Source organism: Doryrhamphus excisus, unplaced genomic scaffold (assembly GCF_030265055.1).
Source record: "Doryrhamphus excisus isolate RoL2022-K1 unplaced genomic scaffold, RoL_Dexc_1.0 HiC_scaffold_25, whole genome shotgun sequence".
Taxonomy (NCBI): Eukaryota; Metazoa; Chordata; class Actinopteri; order Syngnathiformes; family Syngnathidae; genus Doryrhamphus; species Doryrhamphus excisus.
Window position 1 is genome coordinate 418,854 of NW_026652243.1, and position 14,636 is coordinate 433,489.

The 14,636-nt window shown below is 52.3% G+C and overlaps 51 non-coding genes and 13 pseudogenes across 51 annotated transcripts; all 64 read left to right on the plus strand.

The window, feature by feature from the left end:
* The first annotated feature begins 83 nt into the window (after window positions 1–83).
* On the plus strand, window positions 84–202 carry LOC131118445 (5S ribosomal RNA). The gene has a single exon (XR_009125617.1). It is a non-coding gene; the product is annotated as a 5S ribosomal RNA (ribosomal RNA).
* Window positions 203–314: 112 nt separating this feature from the next.
* Window positions 315–433, plus strand: LOC131117277 (5S ribosomal RNA). The gene has a single exon (XR_009124499.1). It is a non-coding gene; the product is annotated as a 5S ribosomal RNA (ribosomal RNA).
* A 111-nt stretch (window positions 434–544) lies between these two features.
* LOC131117685 (5S ribosomal RNA) lies at window positions 545–663 on the plus strand. The gene has a single exon (XR_009124896.1). It is a non-coding gene; the product is annotated as a 5S ribosomal RNA (ribosomal RNA).
* A 112-nt stretch (window positions 664–775) lies between these two features.
* Window positions 776–894, plus strand: LOC131116293 (5S ribosomal RNA). Its single transcript, XR_009123547.1, has one exon. It is a non-coding gene; the product is annotated as a 5S ribosomal RNA (ribosomal RNA).
* A 112-nt stretch (window positions 895–1,006) lies between these two features.
* LOC131118205 (5S ribosomal RNA) lies at window positions 1,007–1,125 on the plus strand. Its single transcript, XR_009125371.1, has one exon. It is a non-coding gene; the product is annotated as a 5S ribosomal RNA (ribosomal RNA).
* A 112-nt stretch (window positions 1,126–1,237) lies between these two features.
* Window positions 1,238–1,356, plus strand: LOC131116294 (5S ribosomal RNA). Its single transcript, XR_009123548.1, has one exon. It is a non-coding gene; the product is annotated as a 5S ribosomal RNA (ribosomal RNA).
* A 112-nt stretch (window positions 1,357–1,468) lies between these two features.
* On the plus strand, window positions 1,469–1,587 carry LOC131114439 (5S ribosomal RNA). Its single transcript, XR_009121749.1, has one exon. It is a non-coding gene; the product is annotated as a 5S ribosomal RNA (ribosomal RNA).
* Window positions 1,588–1,699: 112 nt separating this feature from the next.
* Window positions 1,700–1,818, plus strand: LOC131117110 (5S ribosomal RNA). The gene has a single exon (XR_009124337.1). It is a non-coding gene; the product is annotated as a 5S ribosomal RNA (ribosomal RNA).
* Window positions 1,819–1,930: 112 nt separating this feature from the next.
* LOC131113886 (5S ribosomal RNA) lies at window positions 1,931–2,039 on the plus strand (annotated as a pseudogene).
* A 111-nt stretch (window positions 2,040–2,150) lies between these two features.
* Window positions 2,151–2,269, plus strand: LOC131111703 (5S ribosomal RNA). The gene has a single exon (XR_009121317.1). It is a non-coding gene; the product is annotated as a 5S ribosomal RNA (ribosomal RNA).
* Window positions 2,270–2,381: 112 nt separating this feature from the next.
* On the plus strand, window positions 2,382–2,500 carry LOC131118620 (5S ribosomal RNA). The gene has a single exon (XR_009125780.1). It is a non-coding gene; the product is annotated as a 5S ribosomal RNA (ribosomal RNA).
* Window positions 2,501–2,612: 112 nt separating this feature from the next.
* LOC131114440 (5S ribosomal RNA) lies at window positions 2,613–2,731 on the plus strand. Its single transcript, XR_009121750.1, has one exon. It is a non-coding gene; the product is annotated as a 5S ribosomal RNA (ribosomal RNA).
* A 112-nt stretch (window positions 2,732–2,843) lies between these two features.
* Window positions 2,844–2,952, plus strand: LOC131112446 (5S ribosomal RNA; annotated as a pseudogene).
* A 112-nt stretch (window positions 2,953–3,064) lies between these two features.
* Window positions 3,065–3,183, plus strand: LOC131117941 (5S ribosomal RNA). Its single transcript, XR_009125139.1, has one exon. It is a non-coding gene; the product is annotated as a 5S ribosomal RNA (ribosomal RNA).
* A 112-nt stretch (window positions 3,184–3,295) lies between these two features.
* LOC131111745 (5S ribosomal RNA) lies at window positions 3,296–3,404 on the plus strand (annotated as a pseudogene).
* Window positions 3,405–3,516: 112 nt separating this feature from the next.
* Window positions 3,517–3,635, plus strand: LOC131111560 (5S ribosomal RNA). Its single transcript, XR_009121268.1, has one exon. It is a non-coding gene; the product is annotated as a 5S ribosomal RNA (ribosomal RNA).
* A 112-nt stretch (window positions 3,636–3,747) lies between these two features.
* LOC131111746 (5S ribosomal RNA) lies at window positions 3,748–3,856 on the plus strand (annotated as a pseudogene).
* Window positions 3,857–3,967: 111 nt separating this feature from the next.
* LOC131116716 (5S ribosomal RNA) lies at window positions 3,968–4,086 on the plus strand. The gene has a single exon (XR_009123955.1). It is a non-coding gene; the product is annotated as a 5S ribosomal RNA (ribosomal RNA).
* Window positions 4,087–4,198: 112 nt separating this feature from the next.
* On the plus strand, window positions 4,199–4,307 carry LOC131112218 (5S ribosomal RNA; annotated as a pseudogene).
* Window positions 4,308–4,419: 112 nt separating this feature from the next.
* Window positions 4,420–4,538, plus strand: LOC131115630 (5S ribosomal RNA). Its single transcript, XR_009122906.1, has one exon. It is a non-coding gene; the product is annotated as a 5S ribosomal RNA (ribosomal RNA).
* A 111-nt stretch (window positions 4,539–4,649) lies between these two features.
* On the plus strand, window positions 4,650–4,768 carry LOC131115336 (5S ribosomal RNA). Its single transcript, XR_009122616.1, has one exon. It is a non-coding gene; the product is annotated as a 5S ribosomal RNA (ribosomal RNA).
* Window positions 4,769–4,880: 112 nt separating this feature from the next.
* Window positions 4,881–4,999, plus strand: LOC131116295 (5S ribosomal RNA). The gene has a single exon (XR_009123549.1). It is a non-coding gene; the product is annotated as a 5S ribosomal RNA (ribosomal RNA).
* Window positions 5,000–5,111: 112 nt separating this feature from the next.
* Window positions 5,112–5,230, plus strand: LOC131118447 (5S ribosomal RNA). Its single transcript, XR_009125619.1, has one exon. It is a non-coding gene; the product is annotated as a 5S ribosomal RNA (ribosomal RNA).
* A 112-nt stretch (window positions 5,231–5,342) lies between these two features.
* On the plus strand, window positions 5,343–5,461 carry LOC131117933 (5S ribosomal RNA). Its single transcript, XR_009125135.1, has one exon. It is a non-coding gene; the product is annotated as a 5S ribosomal RNA (ribosomal RNA).
* Window positions 5,462–5,573: 112 nt separating this feature from the next.
* Window positions 5,574–5,692, plus strand: LOC131114441 (5S ribosomal RNA). The gene has a single exon (XR_009121751.1). It is a non-coding gene; the product is annotated as a 5S ribosomal RNA (ribosomal RNA).
* A 112-nt stretch (window positions 5,693–5,804) lies between these two features.
* On the plus strand, window positions 5,805–5,923 carry LOC131117111 (5S ribosomal RNA). The gene has a single exon (XR_009124338.1). It is a non-coding gene; the product is annotated as a 5S ribosomal RNA (ribosomal RNA).
* A 112-nt stretch (window positions 5,924–6,035) lies between these two features.
* LOC131113887 (5S ribosomal RNA) lies at window positions 6,036–6,144 on the plus strand (annotated as a pseudogene).
* A 111-nt stretch (window positions 6,145–6,255) lies between these two features.
* Window positions 6,256–6,374, plus strand: LOC131111714 (5S ribosomal RNA). Its single transcript, XR_009121318.1, has one exon. It is a non-coding gene; the product is annotated as a 5S ribosomal RNA (ribosomal RNA).
* A 112-nt stretch (window positions 6,375–6,486) lies between these two features.
* LOC131112035 (5S ribosomal RNA) lies at window positions 6,487–6,605 on the plus strand. Its single transcript, XR_009121350.1, has one exon. It is a non-coding gene; the product is annotated as a 5S ribosomal RNA (ribosomal RNA).
* A 112-nt stretch (window positions 6,606–6,717) lies between these two features.
* On the plus strand, window positions 6,718–6,836 carry LOC131114442 (5S ribosomal RNA). Its single transcript, XR_009121752.1, has one exon. It is a non-coding gene; the product is annotated as a 5S ribosomal RNA (ribosomal RNA).
* A 112-nt stretch (window positions 6,837–6,948) lies between these two features.
* On the plus strand, window positions 6,949–7,057 carry LOC131112447 (5S ribosomal RNA; annotated as a pseudogene).
* A 112-nt stretch (window positions 7,058–7,169) lies between these two features.
* LOC131117942 (5S ribosomal RNA) lies at window positions 7,170–7,288 on the plus strand. Its single transcript, XR_009125140.1, has one exon. It is a non-coding gene; the product is annotated as a 5S ribosomal RNA (ribosomal RNA).
* Window positions 7,289–7,400: 112 nt separating this feature from the next.
* Window positions 7,401–7,509, plus strand: LOC131112721 (5S ribosomal RNA; annotated as a pseudogene).
* A 112-nt stretch (window positions 7,510–7,621) lies between these two features.
* LOC131118843 (5S ribosomal RNA) lies at window positions 7,622–7,740 on the plus strand. The gene has a single exon (XR_009125992.1). It is a non-coding gene; the product is annotated as a 5S ribosomal RNA (ribosomal RNA).
* Window positions 7,741–7,852: 112 nt separating this feature from the next.
* Window positions 7,853–7,961, plus strand: LOC131111747 (5S ribosomal RNA; annotated as a pseudogene).
* Window positions 7,962–8,072: 111 nt separating this feature from the next.
* Window positions 8,073–8,191, plus strand: LOC131116834 (5S ribosomal RNA). Its single transcript, XR_009124070.1, has one exon. It is a non-coding gene; the product is annotated as a 5S ribosomal RNA (ribosomal RNA).
* A 112-nt stretch (window positions 8,192–8,303) lies between these two features.
* Window positions 8,304–8,412, plus strand: LOC131113817 (5S ribosomal RNA; annotated as a pseudogene).
* Window positions 8,413–8,524: 112 nt separating this feature from the next.
* LOC131115632 (5S ribosomal RNA) lies at window positions 8,525–8,643 on the plus strand. The gene has a single exon (XR_009122908.1). It is a non-coding gene; the product is annotated as a 5S ribosomal RNA (ribosomal RNA).
* Window positions 8,644–8,754: 111 nt separating this feature from the next.
* Window positions 8,755–8,873, plus strand: LOC131115337 (5S ribosomal RNA). Its single transcript, XR_009122617.1, has one exon. It is a non-coding gene; the product is annotated as a 5S ribosomal RNA (ribosomal RNA).
* Window positions 8,874–8,985: 112 nt separating this feature from the next.
* On the plus strand, window positions 8,986–9,104 carry LOC131116296 (5S ribosomal RNA). Its single transcript, XR_009123550.1, has one exon. It is a non-coding gene; the product is annotated as a 5S ribosomal RNA (ribosomal RNA).
* A 112-nt stretch (window positions 9,105–9,216) lies between these two features.
* Window positions 9,217–9,335, plus strand: LOC131118448 (5S ribosomal RNA). Its single transcript, XR_009125621.1, has one exon. It is a non-coding gene; the product is annotated as a 5S ribosomal RNA (ribosomal RNA).
* A 112-nt stretch (window positions 9,336–9,447) lies between these two features.
* Window positions 9,448–9,566, plus strand: LOC131117278 (5S ribosomal RNA). The gene has a single exon (XR_009124500.1). It is a non-coding gene; the product is annotated as a 5S ribosomal RNA (ribosomal RNA).
* Window positions 9,567–9,677: 111 nt separating this feature from the next.
* On the plus strand, window positions 9,678–9,796 carry LOC131117686 (5S ribosomal RNA). Its single transcript, XR_009124897.1, has one exon. It is a non-coding gene; the product is annotated as a 5S ribosomal RNA (ribosomal RNA).
* A 112-nt stretch (window positions 9,797–9,908) lies between these two features.
* Window positions 9,909–10,027, plus strand: LOC131118312 (5S ribosomal RNA). The gene has a single exon (XR_009125477.1). It is a non-coding gene; the product is annotated as a 5S ribosomal RNA (ribosomal RNA).
* Window positions 10,028–10,139: 112 nt separating this feature from the next.
* On the plus strand, window positions 10,140–10,258 carry LOC131114444 (5S ribosomal RNA). The gene has a single exon (XR_009121753.1). It is a non-coding gene; the product is annotated as a 5S ribosomal RNA (ribosomal RNA).
* A 112-nt stretch (window positions 10,259–10,370) lies between these two features.
* Window positions 10,371–10,489, plus strand: LOC131117112 (5S ribosomal RNA). Its single transcript, XR_009124339.1, has one exon. It is a non-coding gene; the product is annotated as a 5S ribosomal RNA (ribosomal RNA).
* A 112-nt stretch (window positions 10,490–10,601) lies between these two features.
* Window positions 10,602–10,720, plus strand: LOC131118206 (5S ribosomal RNA). Its single transcript, XR_009125372.1, has one exon. It is a non-coding gene; the product is annotated as a 5S ribosomal RNA (ribosomal RNA).
* Window positions 10,721–10,832: 112 nt separating this feature from the next.
* On the plus strand, window positions 10,833–10,951 carry LOC131117113 (5S ribosomal RNA). The gene has a single exon (XR_009124340.1). It is a non-coding gene; the product is annotated as a 5S ribosomal RNA (ribosomal RNA).
* A 112-nt stretch (window positions 10,952–11,063) lies between these two features.
* LOC131118207 (5S ribosomal RNA) lies at window positions 11,064–11,182 on the plus strand. Its single transcript, XR_009125373.1, has one exon. It is a non-coding gene; the product is annotated as a 5S ribosomal RNA (ribosomal RNA).
* A 112-nt stretch (window positions 11,183–11,294) lies between these two features.
* LOC131112219 (5S ribosomal RNA) lies at window positions 11,295–11,403 on the plus strand (annotated as a pseudogene).
* Window positions 11,404–11,515: 112 nt separating this feature from the next.
* Window positions 11,516–11,634, plus strand: LOC131116354 (5S ribosomal RNA). The gene has a single exon (XR_009123605.1). It is a non-coding gene; the product is annotated as a 5S ribosomal RNA (ribosomal RNA).
* A 111-nt stretch (window positions 11,635–11,745) lies between these two features.
* Window positions 11,746–11,864, plus strand: LOC131114445 (5S ribosomal RNA). Its single transcript, XR_009121754.1, has one exon. It is a non-coding gene; the product is annotated as a 5S ribosomal RNA (ribosomal RNA).
* Window positions 11,865–11,976: 112 nt separating this feature from the next.
* LOC131116297 (5S ribosomal RNA) lies at window positions 11,977–12,095 on the plus strand. Its single transcript, XR_009123551.1, has one exon. It is a non-coding gene; the product is annotated as a 5S ribosomal RNA (ribosomal RNA).
* Window positions 12,096–12,207: 112 nt separating this feature from the next.
* LOC131118449 (5S ribosomal RNA) lies at window positions 12,208–12,326 on the plus strand. The gene has a single exon (XR_009125622.1). It is a non-coding gene; the product is annotated as a 5S ribosomal RNA (ribosomal RNA).
* Window positions 12,327–12,438: 112 nt separating this feature from the next.
* On the plus strand, window positions 12,439–12,557 carry LOC131117280 (5S ribosomal RNA). The gene has a single exon (XR_009124502.1). It is a non-coding gene; the product is annotated as a 5S ribosomal RNA (ribosomal RNA).
* A 111-nt stretch (window positions 12,558–12,668) lies between these two features.
* LOC131117687 (5S ribosomal RNA) lies at window positions 12,669–12,787 on the plus strand. The gene has a single exon (XR_009124898.1). It is a non-coding gene; the product is annotated as a 5S ribosomal RNA (ribosomal RNA).
* Window positions 12,788–12,899: 112 nt separating this feature from the next.
* LOC131116298 (5S ribosomal RNA) lies at window positions 12,900–13,018 on the plus strand. The gene has a single exon (XR_009123552.1). It is a non-coding gene; the product is annotated as a 5S ribosomal RNA (ribosomal RNA).
* A 112-nt stretch (window positions 13,019–13,130) lies between these two features.
* On the plus strand, window positions 13,131–13,249 carry LOC131114446 (5S ribosomal RNA). The gene has a single exon (XR_009121755.1). It is a non-coding gene; the product is annotated as a 5S ribosomal RNA (ribosomal RNA).
* Window positions 13,250–13,361: 112 nt separating this feature from the next.
* LOC131117114 (5S ribosomal RNA) lies at window positions 13,362–13,480 on the plus strand. Its single transcript, XR_009124341.1, has one exon. It is a non-coding gene; the product is annotated as a 5S ribosomal RNA (ribosomal RNA).
* A 112-nt stretch (window positions 13,481–13,592) lies between these two features.
* On the plus strand, window positions 13,593–13,701 carry LOC131112753 (5S ribosomal RNA; annotated as a pseudogene).
* A 111-nt stretch (window positions 13,702–13,812) lies between these two features.
* Window positions 13,813–13,931, plus strand: LOC131111726 (5S ribosomal RNA). Its single transcript, XR_009121319.1, has one exon. It is a non-coding gene; the product is annotated as a 5S ribosomal RNA (ribosomal RNA).
* A 112-nt stretch (window positions 13,932–14,043) lies between these two features.
* Window positions 14,044–14,162, plus strand: LOC131118913 (5S ribosomal RNA). The gene has a single exon (XR_009126054.1). It is a non-coding gene; the product is annotated as a 5S ribosomal RNA (ribosomal RNA).
* Window positions 14,163–14,274: 112 nt separating this feature from the next.
* LOC131112220 (5S ribosomal RNA) lies at window positions 14,275–14,383 on the plus strand (annotated as a pseudogene).
* Window positions 14,384–14,495: 112 nt separating this feature from the next.
* LOC131114447 (5S ribosomal RNA) lies at window positions 14,496–14,614 on the plus strand. The gene has a single exon (XR_009121756.1). It is a non-coding gene; the product is annotated as a 5S ribosomal RNA (ribosomal RNA).
* The last annotated feature ends 22 nt before the right edge of the window (window positions 14,615–14,636 follow it).

A 14,636-nucleotide genomic window follows, 5' to 3' on the forward strand; every position in this document is an offset into this window, starting at 1 on the left:
AGAGGGCGGTGTTTTACACTTTTTGCTGGAGTCTAGTTTGGCCTGCGTTGCCTTCAAATAGGATGTTTTCAGTTGCCCTTGCAGCTTACGGCCATACTACCCTGAAAACGCCCGATCTCGTCCGATCTCGGAAGCTGAGCAGGGGCGGGCCTGGTTAGTACTTGGATGGGAGACCGCCTGGGATTACCAGGTGCTGTAAGCTTTTTATGGTTTCTGCTCTTGCCTGACAGCAGAGGGCGCTGTTTGACACTTTTTGCTGGAGTCTAGTTTGGCCTGCGTCTTCTTCAAATAGGATCTTTTCAGTTGACCTGGCAGCTTATGGCCATACTACCTTGAAAACGCCCGATCTCGTCCGATCTCGGACGCTAAGCAGGGGCGGGCCTGGTTAGTACTTGGATGGGAGACCGCCTGGGAATACCAGGTGCTGTAAGCTTTTTATGGTTTCTGCTCTTGCCTGACAGCAGAGGGCGCTGTTTGACACTTTTTGCTGGATCTAGTTTGGCCTGCGTCGCCTTCAAATAAGATCTTTTCATTTGACCTGGCTGCTTACGGCCATACTACCCTGAAAACGCCTGATCTCGTCCGATCTCGGAAGCTAAGCAGGGGCGGGCCTGGTTAGTACTTGGATGAGAGACCGCCTGGGAATACCAGGTGCTGTAAGCTTTTCATGGTTTCTGCTCTTGCCTGACAGCAGAGGGCGCTGTTTGACACATTTTGCTGTAGTCTAGTTTGGCCTGCGTCTTCTTCAAATAGGATCTTTTCAGTTGCCCTGGCAGCTTACGGCCATACTACCCTGAAAAAGCCCGATCTCGTCCGATCTCGGAAGCTAAGCAGGGGCGGGCCTGGTTAGTACTTGGATGGGAGACCGCCTGGGAATACCAGGTGCTGTAAGCTTTTTATGGTTTCTGCTCTAGCCTGACAGCAGAGGGCGCTGTTTGACACTTTTTGCTGGAGTCTAGTTTGGCCTGCGTCGCCTTCAAATAGGATCTTTTCAGTTGCCCTTGCAGCTTACGGCCATACTACCCTGAAAACGCCCGATCTCGTCCGATCTCGGAAGCTAAGCAGGGGCGGTCCTGGTTAGTACTTGGATGGGAGACCGCCTGGGATTACCAGGTGCTGTAAGCTTTTTATGGTTTCTGCTCTTGCCTGACAGCAGAGGGCGCTGTTTGACACTTTTTGCTGGAGTCTAGTTTGGCCTGCGTCTTCTTCAAATAGGATCTTTTCAGTTGCCCTGGCAGCTTACGGCCATACTACCCTGAAAAAGCCCGATCTCGTCCGATCTCGGAAGCTAAGCAGGGGCGGGCCTGGTTAGTACTTGGATGGGAGACCGCCTGGGAATACCAGGTGCTGTAAGCTTTTTATGGTTTCTGCTCTAGCCTGACAGCAGAGGGCGCTGTTTGACACTTTTTGCTGGAGTCTAGTTTGGCCTGCGTCGCCTTCAAATAGGATCTTTTCAGTTGATGTGGCAGCTTACGGCCATACTACCCTGAAAACGCCCGATCTCGTCCGATCTCGGAAGCTAAGCAGGGGCGGGCCTGGTTAGTACTTGGATGGGAGACCGCCTGGGAATACCAGGTGCTGTAAGCTTTTTATGGTTTCTGCTCTTGCCTGACAGCAGAGGGCGCTGTTTGACACTTTTTGCTGGAGTCTAGTTTGGCCTGCGTCTTCTTCAAATAGGATCTTTTCAGTTGCCCTGGCAGCTTACGGCCATACTACCCTGAAAACGCCCGATCTCGTCCGATCTCGGAAGCTAAGCAGGGGTGGGCCTGGTTAGTACTTGGATAGGAGACTGCCTCGGAATACCAGGTGTTGTAAGCCTTTTATGGTTTCTGCTCTTGCCTGACAGCAGAGGGCGCTGTTTGACACTTTTTGCTGGAGTCTAGTTTGGCCTGCGTCGCCTTCAAATAGGATCTTTACAGTTGCCCTGGCAGCTTACGGCCACACTACCCTGAAAAAGCCTGATCTCGGAAGCTAAGCAGGGGAGGGCCTGGTTAGTACTTGGATGGGAGACCGCCTGGGAATACCAGGTGCTGTAAGCTTTTTATGGTTTCTGCTCTAGCCTGACAGCAGAGGGCGCTGTTTGACACTTTTTGCTGGATCTAGTTTGGCCTGCGTCGCCTTCAAATAAGATCTTTTCAGTTGTCCTGGCAGCTTACGGCCATACCACCCTGAAAACGCCTGATCTCGTCCGATCTCGGAAGCTAAGCAGGGGCGGGCCTGGTTAGTACTTGGATGGGAGACCGCCTGGGAATACCAGGTGCTGTAAGCTTTTCATGGTTTCTGCTCTTGCCTGACAGCAGAGGGCGCTGTTTGACACTTTTTGCTGGAGTCTAGTTTGGCCTGCGTCTTCTTCAAATAGGATCTTTTCAGTTGCCCTGGCAGCTTACGGCCATACTACCCTGAAAACACCCGATCTCGTCCGATCTCGGAAGCTAAGCAGGGGTGGGCCTGGTTAGTACTTGGATGGGAGACCGCCTGGGAATACCAGGTGCTGTAAGCCTTTTATGGTTTCTGCTCTTGCCTGACAGCAGAGGGCGCTGTTTGACACTTTTTGCTGGAGTCTAGTTTGGCCTGCGTCGCCTTCAAATAGGATCTTTTCAGTTGATGTGGCAGCTTACGGCCATACTACCCTGAAAACGCCCGATCTCGTCCGATCTCGGAAGCTAAGCAGGGGCGGGCCTGGTTAGTACTTGGATGGGAGACCGCCTGGGAATACCAGGTGCTGTAAGCTTTTCATGGTTTCTGCTCTTGCCTGACAGCAGAGGGCGCTGTTTGACATGTTTTGCTGGAGTCTAGTTTGTCCTGCGTCGCCTTCAAATAGGATCTTTTCAGTTGCCTTGGCAGCTTTTGGCCATACTACCCTGAAAACACCCGATCTCGGAAGCTAAGCAGGGGCGGGCCTGGTTAGTACTTGGATGGGAGACCGCCTGGGAATACCAGGTGCTGTAAGCTTTTTATGGTTTCTGCTCTTGCCTGACAGCAGAGGGCGCTGTTTGACACTTTTTGCTGGAGTCTAGTTTGGCCTGCGTCGCCTTCAAATAGGATCTTTTCAGTTGCCCTTGCAGCTTACGGCCATACTACCCTGAAAGCGCCCGATCTCGTCCGATCTCGGAAGCTAAGCAGGGGCGGTCCTGGTTAGTACTTGGATGGGAGACCGCCTGGGATTACCAGGTGCTGTAAGCTTTTTATGGTTTCTGCTCTTGCCTGACAGCAGAGGGCGCTGTTTGACACTTTTTGCTGGAGTCTAGTTTGGCCTGCGTCTTCTTCAAATAGGATCTTTTCAGTTGTCCTGGCAGCTTACGGCCATACTACCCTGAAAACGCCCGATCTCGGAAGCTAAGCAGGGGCGGGCCTGGTTAGTACTTGGATGGGAGACCGCCTGGGAATACCAGGTGCTGTAAGCTTTTTATGGTTTCTGCTCTTGCCTGACAGCAGAGGGCGCTGTTTGACACTTTTTGCTGGAGTCTAGTTTGGCCTGCGTCGCCTTCAAATAGGATCTTTTCAGTTGCCCTTGCAGCTTACGGCCATACTACCCTGAAAGTGACCGATCTCGTCCGATCTCGGAAGCTAAGCAGGGGCGGTCCTGGTTAGTACTTGGATGGGAGACCGCCTGGGATTACCAGGTGCTGTAAGCTTTTTATGGTTTCTGCTCTTGCCTGACAGCAGAGGGCGCTGTTTGACACTTTTTGCTGGAGTCTAGTTTGGCCTGCGTCTTCTTCAAATAGGATCTTTTCAGTTGTCCTGGCAGCTTACGGCCATACTACCCTGAAAACGCCCGATCTCGGAAGCTAAGCAGGGGCGGGCCTGGTTAGTACTTGGATGGGAGACCGCCTGGGAATACCAGGTGCTGTAAGCTTTTTATGGTTTCTGCTCTAGCCTGACAGCAGAGGGCGCTGTTTGACACTTTTTGCTGGATCTAGTTTGGCCTGGGTCGCCTTCAAATAAGATCTTTTCAGTTGTCCTGGCAGCTTACGGCCATACTACCCTGAAAACACCCGATCTCGTCCGATCTCGGAAGCTAAGCAGGGGCGGGCCTGGTTAGTACTTGGATGGGAGACCGCCTGGGAATACCAGGTGCTGTAAGCTTTTCATGGTTTCTGCTCTTGCCTGACAGCAGAGGGCGCTGTTTGACACTTTTTGCTGGAGTCTAGTTTGGCCTGCGTCGCCTTCAAATAGGATCTATTCAGTTGTCCTGGCAGCTTACGGCCATACTACCCTGAAAACGCCCGATCTCGGAAGCTAAGCAGGGGCGGGCCTGGTTAGTACTTGGATGGGAGACCGCCTGTGAATACCAGGTGCTGTAAGCTTTTTATGGTTTCTGCTCTTGCCTGACAGCAGAGGGCGCTGTTTGACACTTTTTGCTGTAGTCTAGTTTGGCCTGCGTCACCTTCAAATAGGATCTTTTCAGTTGACCTGGCAGCTTACGGCCATACTACCCTGAAAATGCCCGATCTCGTCCGATCTCGGAAGCTAAGCAGGGGCGGGCCTGGTTAGTACTTGGATGGGAGACCGCCTGGGAATACCAGGTGCTGTAAGCTTTTTATGGTTTCTGCTCTAGCCTGACAGCAGAGGGCGCTGTTTGACACTTTTTGCTGGATCTAGTTTGGCCTGGGTCGCCTTCAAATAAGATCTTTTCAGTTGTCCTGGCAGCTTACGGCCATACTACCCTGAAAACGCCCGATCTCGTCTGATCTCGGAAGCTAAGCAGGGGCGGGCCTGGTTAGTACTTGGATGGGAGACCGCCTGGGAATACCAGGTGCTGTAAGCTTTTCATGGTTTCTGCTCTTGCCTGACAGCAGAGGGCGCTGTTTGACACTTTTTGCTGGAGTCTAGTTTGGCCTGCGTCTTCTTCAAATAGGATCTTCTCAGTTGCCCTGGCAGCTTACGGCCATACTACCCTGAAAAAGCCCGATCTCGTCCGATCTCGGAAGCTAAGCAGGGGCGGGCCTGGTTAGTACTTGGATGGGAGACCGCCTGGGAATACCAGGTGCTGTAAGCTTTTTATGGTTTCTGCTCTTGCCTGACAGCAGAGGGCGGTGTTTTACACTTTTTGCTGGAGTCTAGTTTGGCCTGCGTTGCCTTCAAATAGGATGTTTTCAGTTGCCCTTGCAGCTTACGGCCATACTACCCTGAAAACGCCCGATCTCGTCCGATCTCGGAAGCTGAGCAGGGGCGGGCCTGGTTAGTACTTGGATGGGAGACCGCCTGGGATTACCAGGTGCTGTAAGCTTTTTATGGTTTCTGCTCTTGCCTGACAGCAGAGGGCGCTGTTTGACACTTTTTGCTGGAGTCTAGTTTGGCCTGCGTCTTCTTCAAATAGGATCTTTTCAGTTGACCTGGCAGCTTATGGCCATACTACCTTGAAAACGCCCGATCTCGTCCGATCTCGGACGCTAAGCAGGGGCGGGCCTGGTTTGTACTTGGATGGGAGACCGCCTGGGAATACCAGGTGCTGTAAGCTTTTTATGGTTTCTGCTCTAGCCTGACAGCAGAGGGCGCTGTTTGACACTTTTTGCTGGAGTCTAGTTTGGCCTGCGTCGCCTTCAAATAGGATCTTTTCAGTTGATGTGGCAGCTTACGGCCATACTACCCTGAAAACGCCCGATCTCGTCCGATCTCGGAAGCTAAGCAGGGGCGGGCCTGGTTAGTACTTGGATGGGAGACCGCCTGGGAATACCAGGTGCTGTAAGCTTTTTATGGTTTCTGCTCTTGCCTGACAGCAGAGGGCGCTGTTTGACACTTTTTGCTGGAGTCTAGTTTGGCCTGCGTCTTCTTCAAATAGGATCTTTTCAGTTGCCCTGGCAGCTTACGGCCATACTACCCTGAAAACGCCCGATCTCGTCCGATCTCGGAAGCTAAGCAGGGGTGGGCCTGGTTAGTACTTGGATAGGAGACTGCCTCGGAATACCAGGTGTTGTAAGCCTTTTATGGTTTCTGCTCTTGCCTGACAGCAGAGGGCGCTGTTTGACACTTTTTGCTGGAGTCTAGTTTGGCCTGCGTCGCCTTCAAATAGGATCTTTACAGTTGCCCTGGCAGCTTACGGCCACACTACCCTGAAAAAGCCTGATCTCGGAAGCTAAGCAGGGGAGGGCCTGGTTAGTACTTGGATGGGAGACCGCCTGGGAATACCAGGTGCTGTAAGCTTTTTATGGTTTCTGCTCTAGCCTGACAGCAGAGGGCGCTGTTTGACACTTTTTGCTGGATCTAGTTTGGCCTGCGTCGCCTTCAAATAAGATCTTTTCAGTTGTCCTGGCAGCTTACGGCCATACCACCCTGAAAACGCCTGATCTCGTCCGATCTCGGAAGCTAAGCAGGGGCGGGCCTGGTTAGTACTTGGATGGGAGACCGCCTGGGAATACCAGGTGCTGTAAGCTTTTCATGGTTTCTGCTCTTGCCTGACAGCAGAGGGCGCTGTTTGACACTTTTTGCTGGAGTCTAGTTTGGCCTGCGTCTTCTTCAAATAGGATCTTTTCAGTTGCCCTGGCAGCTTACGGCCATACTACCCTGAAAACACCCGATCTCGTCCGATCTCGGAAGCTAAGCAGGGGTGGGCCTGGTTAGTACTTGGATGGGAGACCGCCTGGGAATACCAGGTGCTGTAAGCCTTTTATGGTTTCTGCTCTTGCCTGACAGCAGAGGGCGCTGTTTGACACTTTTTGCTGGAGTCTAGTTTGGCCTGCGTCGCCTTCAAATAGGATCTTTTCAGTTGATGTGGCAGCTTACGGCCATACTACCCTGAAAACGCCCGATCTCGTCCGATCTCGGAAGCTAAGCAGGGGCGGGCCTGGTTAGTACTTGGATGGGAGACCGCCTGGGAATACCAGGTGCTGTAAGCTTTTCATGGTTTCTGCTCTTGCCTGACAGCAGAGGGCGCTGTTTGACATGTTTTGCTGGAGTCTAGTTTGTCCTGCGTCGCCTTCAAATAGGATCTTTTCAGTTGCCTTGGCAGCTTTTGGCCATACTACCCTGAAAACACCCGATCTCGGAAGCTAAGCAGGGGCGGGCCTGGTTAGTACTTGGATGGGAGACCGCCTGGGAATACCAGGTGCTGTAAGCTTTTTATGGTTTCTGCTCTTGCCTGACAGCAGAGGGCGCTGTTTGACACTTTTTGCTGGAGTCTAGTTTGGCCTGCGTCGCCTTCAAATAGGATCTTTTCAGTTGCCCTTGCAGCTTACGGCCATACTACCCTGAAAGCGCCCGATCTCGTCCGATCTCGGAAGCTAAGCAGGGGCGGTCCTGGTTAGTACTTGGATGGGAGACCGCCTGGGATTACCAGGTGCTGTAAGCTTTTTATGGTTTCTGCTCTTGCCTGACAGCAGAGGGCGCTGTTTGACACTTTTTGCTGGAGTCTAGTTTGGCCTGCGTCTTCTTCAAATAGGATCTTTTCAGTTGTCCTGGCAGCTTACGGCCATACTACCCTGAAAACGCCCGATCTCGGAAGCTAAGCAGTGGCGGGCCTGGTTAGTACTTGGATGGGAGACCGCCTGGGAATACCAGGTGCTGTAAGCTTTTTATGGTTTCTGCTCTTGCCTGACAGCAGAGGGCGCTGTTTGACACTTTTTGCTGGAGTCTAGTTTGGCCTGCGTCGCCTTCAAATAGGATCTTTTCAGTTGCCCTTGCAGCTTACGGCCATACTACCCTGAAAGCGACCGATCTCGTCCGATCTCGGAAGCTAAGCAGGGGCGGTCCTGGTTAGTACTTGGATGGGAGACCGCCTGGGATTACCAGGTGCTGTAAGCTTTTTATGGTTTCTGCTCTTGCCTGACAGCAGAGGGCGCTGTTTGACACTTTTTGCTGGAGTCTAGTTTGGCCTGCGTCTTCTTCAAATAGGATCTTTTCAGTTGTCCTGGCAGCTTACGGCCATACTACCCTGAAAACGCCCGATCTCGGAAGCTAAGCAGGGGCGGGCCTGGTTAGTACTTGGATGGGAGACCGCCTGGGAATACCAGGTGCTGTAAGCTTTTTATGGTTTCTGCTCTAGCCTGACAGCAGAGGGCGCTATTTGACACTTTTTGCTGGATCTAGTTTGGCCTGGGTCGCCTTCAAATAAGATCTTTTCAGTTGTCCTGGCAGCTTACGGCCATACTACCCTGAAAACACCCGATCTCGTCCGATCTCGGAAGCTAAGCAGGGGCGGGCCTGGTTAGTACTTGGATGGGAGACCGCCTGGGAATACCAGGTGCTGTAAGCTTTTCATGGTTTCTGCTCTTGCCTGACAGCAGAGGGCGCTGTTTGACACTTTTTGCTGGAGTCTAGTTTGGCCTGCGTCGCCTTCAAATAGGATCTATTCAGTTGTCCTGGCAGCTTACGGCCATACTACCCTGAAAACGCCCGATCTCGGAAGCTAAGCAGGGGCGGGCCTGGTTAGTACTTGGATGAGAGACCGCCTGTGAATACCAGGTGCTGTAAGCTTTTTATGGTTTCTGCTCTTGCCTGACAGCAGAGGGCGCTGTTTGACACTTTTTGCTGTAGTCTAGTTTGGCCTGCGTCACCTTCAAATAGGATCTTTTCAGTTGACCTGGCAGCTTACGGCCATACTACCCTGAAAATGCCCGATCTCGTCCGATCTCGGAAGCTAAGCAGGGGCGGGCCTGGTTAGTACTTGGATGGGAGACCGCCTGGGAATACCAGGTGCTGTAAGCTTTTTATGGTTTCTGCTCTAGCCTGACAGCAGAGGGCGCTGTTTGACACTTTTTGCTGGATCTAGTTTGGCCTGGGTCGCCTTCAAATAAGATCTTTTCAGTTGTCCTGGCAGCTTACGGCCATACTACCCTGAAAACGCCCGATCTCGTCTGATCTCGGAAGCTAAGCAGGGGCGGGCCTGGTTAGTACTTGGATGGGAGACCGCCTGGGAATACCAGGTGCTGTAAGCTTTTCATGGTTTCTGCTCTTGCCTGACAGCAGAGGGCGCTGTTTGACACTTTTTGCTGGAGTCTAGTTTGGCCTGCGTCTTCTTCAAATAGGATCTTCTCAGTTGCCCTGGCAGCTTACGGCCATACTACCCTGAAAAAGCCCGATCTCGTCCGATCTCGGAAGCTAAGCAGGGGCGGGCCTGGTTAGTACTTGGATGGGAGACCGCCTGGGAATACCAGGTGCTGTAAGCTTTTTATGGTTTCTGCTCTTGCCTGACAGCAGAGGGCGGTGTTTTACACTTTTTGCTGGAGTCTAGTTTGGCCTGCGTTGCCTTCAAATAGGATGTTTTCAGTTGCCCTTGCAGCTTACGGCCATACTACCCTGAAAACGCCCGATCTCGTCCGATCTCGGAAGCTGAGCAGGGGCGGGCCTGGTTAGTACTTGGATGGGAGACCGCCTGGGATTACCAGGTGCTGTAAGCTTTTTATGGTTTCTGCTCTTGCCTGACAGCAGAGGGCGCTGTTTGACACTTTTTGCTGGAGTCTAGTTTGGCCTGCGTCTTCTTCAAATAGGATCTTTTCAGTTGACCTGGCAGCTTATGGCCATACTACCTTGAAAACGCCCGATCTCGTCCGATCTCGGACGCTAAGCAGGGGCGGGCCTGGTTAGTACTTGGATGGGAGACCGCCTGGGAATACCAGGTGCTGTAAGCTTTTTATGGTTTCTGCTCTTGCCTGACAGCAGAGGGCGCTGTTTGACACTTTTTGCTGGATCTAGTTTGGCCTGCGTCGCCTTCAAATAAGATCTTTTCATTTGACCTGGCTGCTTACGGCCATACTACCCTGAAAACGCCTGATCTCGTCCGATCTCGGAAGCTAAGCAGGGGCGGGCCTGGTTAGTACTTGGATGAGAGACCGCCTGGGAATACCAGGTGCTGTAAGCTTTTCATGGTTTCTGCTCTTGCCTGACAGCAGAGGGCGCTGTTTGACACATTTTGCTGTAGTCTAGTTTGGCCTGGGTCTTCTTCAAATAGGATCTTTTCAGTTGCCCTGGCAGCTTACGGCCATACTACCCTGAAAAAGCCCAATCTCGTCCGATCTCGGAAGCTAAGCAGGGGCGGGCCTGGTTAGTACTTGGATGGGAGACCGCCTGGGAATACCAGGTGCTGTAAGCTTTTTATGGTTTCTGCTCTAGCCTGACAGCAGAGGGCGCTGTTTGACACTTTTTGCTGGAGTCTAGTTTGGCCTGCGTCGCCTTCAAATAGGATCTTTTCAGTTGATGTGGCAGCTTACGGCCATACTACCCTGAAAACGCCCGATCTCGTCCGATCTCGGAAGCTAAGCAGGGGCGGGCCTGGTTAGTACTTGGATGGGAGACCGCCTGGGAATACCAGGTGCTGTAAGCTTTTTATGGTTTCTGCTCTTGCCTGACAGCAGATGGCGCTGTTTGACACTTTTTGCTGGAGTCTAGTTTGGCCTGCGTCTTCTTCAAATAGGATCTTTTCAGTTGCCCTGGCAGCTTACGGCCATACTACCCTGAAAACGCCCGATCTCGTCCGATCTCGGAAGCTAAGCAGGGGTGGGCCTGGTTAGTACTTGGATAGGAGACTGCCTCGGAATACCAGGTGTTGTAAGCCTTTTATGGTTTCTGCTCTTACCTGACAGCAGAGGGCGCTGTTTGACACTTTTTGCTGGAGTCTAGTTTGGCCTGCGTCGCCTTCAAATAGGATCTTTTCAGTTGCCCTTGCAGCTTACGGCCATACTACCCTGAAAACGCCCGATCTCGTCCGATCTCGGAAGCTAAGCAGGGGCGGTCCTGGTTAGTACTTGGATGGGAGACCGCCTGGGATTACCAGGTGCTGTAAGCTTTTTATGGTTTCTGCTCTTGCCTGACAGCAGAGGGCGCTGTTTGACACTTTTTGCTGGAGTCTAGTTTGGCCTGCGTCTTCTTCAAATAGGATCTTTTCAGTTGTCCTGGCAGCTTACGGCCATACTACCCTGAAAACGCCCGATCTCGTCCGATCTCGGAAGCTAAGCAGGGGTGGGCCTGGTTAGTACTTGGATAGGAGACTGCCTCGGAATACCAGGTGTTGTAAGCCTTTTATGGTTTCTGCTCTTACCTGACAGCAGAGGGCGCTGTTTGACACTTTTTGCTGGAGTCTAGTTTGGCCTGCGTCGCCTTCAAATAGGATCTTTTCAGTTGCCCTTGCAGCTTACGGCCATACTACCCTGAAAACGCCCGATCTCGTCCGATCTCGGAAGCTAAGCAGGGGCGGTCCTGGTTAGTACTTGGATGGGAGACCGCCTGGGATTACCAGGTGCTGTAAGCTTTTTATGGTTTCTGCTCTTGCCTGACAGCAGAGGGCGCTGTTTGACACTTTTTGCTGGAGTCTAGTTTGGCCTGCGTCTTCTTCAAATAGGATCTTTTCAGTTGTCCTGGCAGCTTACGGCCATACTACCCTGAAAACGCCCGATCTCGGAAGCTAAGCAGGGGCGGGCCTGGTTAGTACTTGGATGGGAGACCGCCTGTGAATACCAGGTGCTGTAAGCTTTTTATGGTTTCTGCTCTTGCCTGACAGCAGAGGGCGCTGTTTGACACTTTTTGCTGTAGTCTAGTTTGGCCTGCGTCACCTTCAAATAGGATCTTTTCAGTTGACCTGGCAGCTTACGGCCATACTACCCTGAAAATGCCCGATCTCGTCCGATCTCGGAAGCTAAGCAGGGGCGGGCTTGGTTAGTACTTGGATGGGAGACCGCCTGGGAATACCAGGTGCTGTAAGCTTTTTATGGTTTCTGCTCTAGCCTGACAGCAGAGGGCGCTGTTTGACACTTTTTGCTGGATCTAGTTTGGCCTGGGTCGCCTTCAAATAAGATCTTTTCAGTTGTCCTGGCAGCTTACGGCCATACTACCCTGAAAACGCCCGATCTCGTCCGATCTCGGAAGCTAAGCAGGGGCGGGCCTGGTTAGTACTTGGATGGGAGACCGCCTGGGAATACCAGGTGCTGTAAGCTTTTCATGGTTTCTGCTCTTGCCTGACAGCAGAGGGCGCTGTTTGACACTTTTTGCTGGAGTCTAGTTTGGCCTGCGTCTTCTTCAAATAGGATCTTCTCAGTTGCCCTGGCAGCTTACGGCCATACTACCCTGAAAAAGCCCGATCTCGTCCGATCTCGGAAGCTAAGCAGGGGCGGGCCTGGTTAGTACTTGGATGGGAGACCGCCTGGGAATACCAGGTGCTGTAAGCTTTTTATGGTTTCTGCTCTTGCCTGACAGCAGAGGGCGCTGTTTTACACTTTTTGCTGGAGTCTAGTTTGGCCTGCGTTGCCTTCAAATAGGATGTTTTCAGTTGCCCTTGCAGCTTACGGCCATACTACCCTGAAAACGCCCGATCTCGTCCGATCTCGGAAGCTGAGCAGGGGCGGGCCTGGTTAGTACTTGGATGGGAGACCGCCTGGGATTACCAGGTGCTGTAAGCTTTTTATGGTTTCTGCTCTTGCCTGACAGCAGAGGGCGCTGTTTGACACTTTTTGCTGGAGTCTAGTTTGGCCTGCGTCTTCTTCAAATAGGATCTTTTCAGTTGACCTGGCAGCTTATGGCCATACTACCTTGAAAACGCCCGATCTCGTCCGATCTCGGACGCTAAGCAGGGGCGGGCCTGGTTAGTACTTGGATGGGAGACCGCCTGGGAATACCAGGTGCTGTAAGCTTTTTATGGTTTCTGCTCTAGCCTGACAGCAGAGGGCGCTGTTTGACACTTTTTGCTGGATCTAGTTTGGCCTGCGTCGCCTTCAAATAAGATCTTTTCATTTGACCTGGCAGCTTACGGCCATACTACCCTGAAAACGCCTGATCTCGTCCGATCTCGGAAGCTAAGCAGGGGCGGGCCTGGTTAGTACTTGGATGAGAGACCGCCTGGGAATACCAGGTGCTGTAAGCTTTTCATGGTTTCTGCTCTTGCCTGACAGCAGAGGGCGCTGTTTGACACATTTTGCTGGAGTCTAGTTTGGCCTGCGTCTTCTTCAAATAGGATCTTTTCAGTTGCCCTGGCAGCTTACGGCCATACTACCCTGAAAAAGCCCGATCTCGTCCGATCTCGGAAGCTAAGCAGGGGCGGGCCTGGTTAGTACTTGGATGGGAGACCGCCTGGGAATACCAGGTGCTGTAAGCTTTTTATGGTTTCTGCTCTAGCCTGACAGCAGAGGGCGCTGTTTGACACTTTTTGCTGGAGTCTAGTTTGGCCTGCGTCGCCTTCAAATAGGATCTTTTCAGTTGATGTGGCAGCTTACGGCCATACTACCCTGAAAACGCCCGATCTCGTCCGATCTCGGAAGCTAAGCAGGGGCGGGCCTGGTTAGTACTTGGATGGGAGACCGCCTGGGAATACCAGGTGCTGTAAGCTTTTTATGGTTTCTGCTCTTGCCTGACAGCAGAGGGCGCTGTTTGACACTTTTTGCTGGAGTCTAGTTTGGCCTGCGTCTTCTTCAAATAGGATCTTTTCAGTTGCCCTGGCAGCTTACGGCCATACTACCCTGAAAACGCCCGATCTCGTCCGATCTCGGAAGCTAAGCAGGGGTGGGCCTGGTTAGTACTTGGATAGGAGACTGCCTCGGAATACCAGGTGTTGTAAGCCTTTTATGGTTTCTGCTCTTGCCTGACAGCAGAGGGCGCTGTTTGACACTTTTTGCTGGAGTCTAGTTTGGCCTGCGTCGCCTTCAAATAGGATCTTTACAGTTGCCCTGGCAGCTTACGGCCACACTACCCTGAAAACGCCTGATCTCGGAAGCTAAGCAGGGGAGGGCCTGGTTAGTACTTGGATGGGAGACCGCCTGGGAATACCAGGTGCTGTAAGCTTTTTATGGTTTCTGCTCTAGCCTGACAGCAGAGGGCGCTGTTTGACACTTTTTGCTGGATCTAGTTTGGCCTGCGTCGCCTTCAAATAAGATCTTTTCAGTTGTCCTGGCAGCTTACGGCCATACCACCCTGAAAACGCCTGATCTCGTCCGATCTCGGAAGCTAAGCAGGGGCGGGCCTGGTTAGTACTTGGATGGGAGACCGCCTGGGAATACCAGGTGCTGTAAGCTTTTCATGGTTTCTGCTCTTGCCTGACAGCAGAGGGCGCTGTTTGACACTTTTTGCTGGAGTCTAGTTTGGCCTGCGTCTTCTTCAAATAGGATCTTTTCAGTTGCCCTGGCAGCTTACGGCCATACTACCCTGAAAAAGCCCGATCTCGTCCGATCTCGGAAGCTAAGCAGGGGCGGTCCTGGTTAGTACTTGGATGGGAGACCGCCTGGGATTACCAGGTGCTGTAAGCTTTTTATGGTTTCTGCTCTTGCCTGACAGCAGAGGGCGCTGTTTGACACTTTTTGCTGGAGTCTAGTTTGGCCTGCGTCTTCTTCAAATAGGATCTTTTCAGTTGTCCTGGCAGCTTACGGCCATACTACCCTGAAAACGCCCGATCTCGGAAGCTAAGCAGGGGCGGGCCTGGTTAGTACTTGGATGGGAGACCGCCTGTGAATACCAGGTGCTGTAAGCTTTTTATGGTTTCTGCTCTTGCCTGACAGCAGAGGGCGCTGTTTGACACTTTTTGCTGTAGTCTAGTTTGGCCTGCGTCACCTTCAAATAGGATCTTTTCAGTTGACATGGCAGCTTACGGCCATACTACCCTGAAAACGCCCGATCTCGTCCGATCTCGGAAGCTAAGCAGGGGCGGGCCTGGTTAGTACTTGGATGGGAGACCGCCTGGGAATACCAGGTGCTGTAAGCTTTTTATGGTTTCTGCTCTAGCC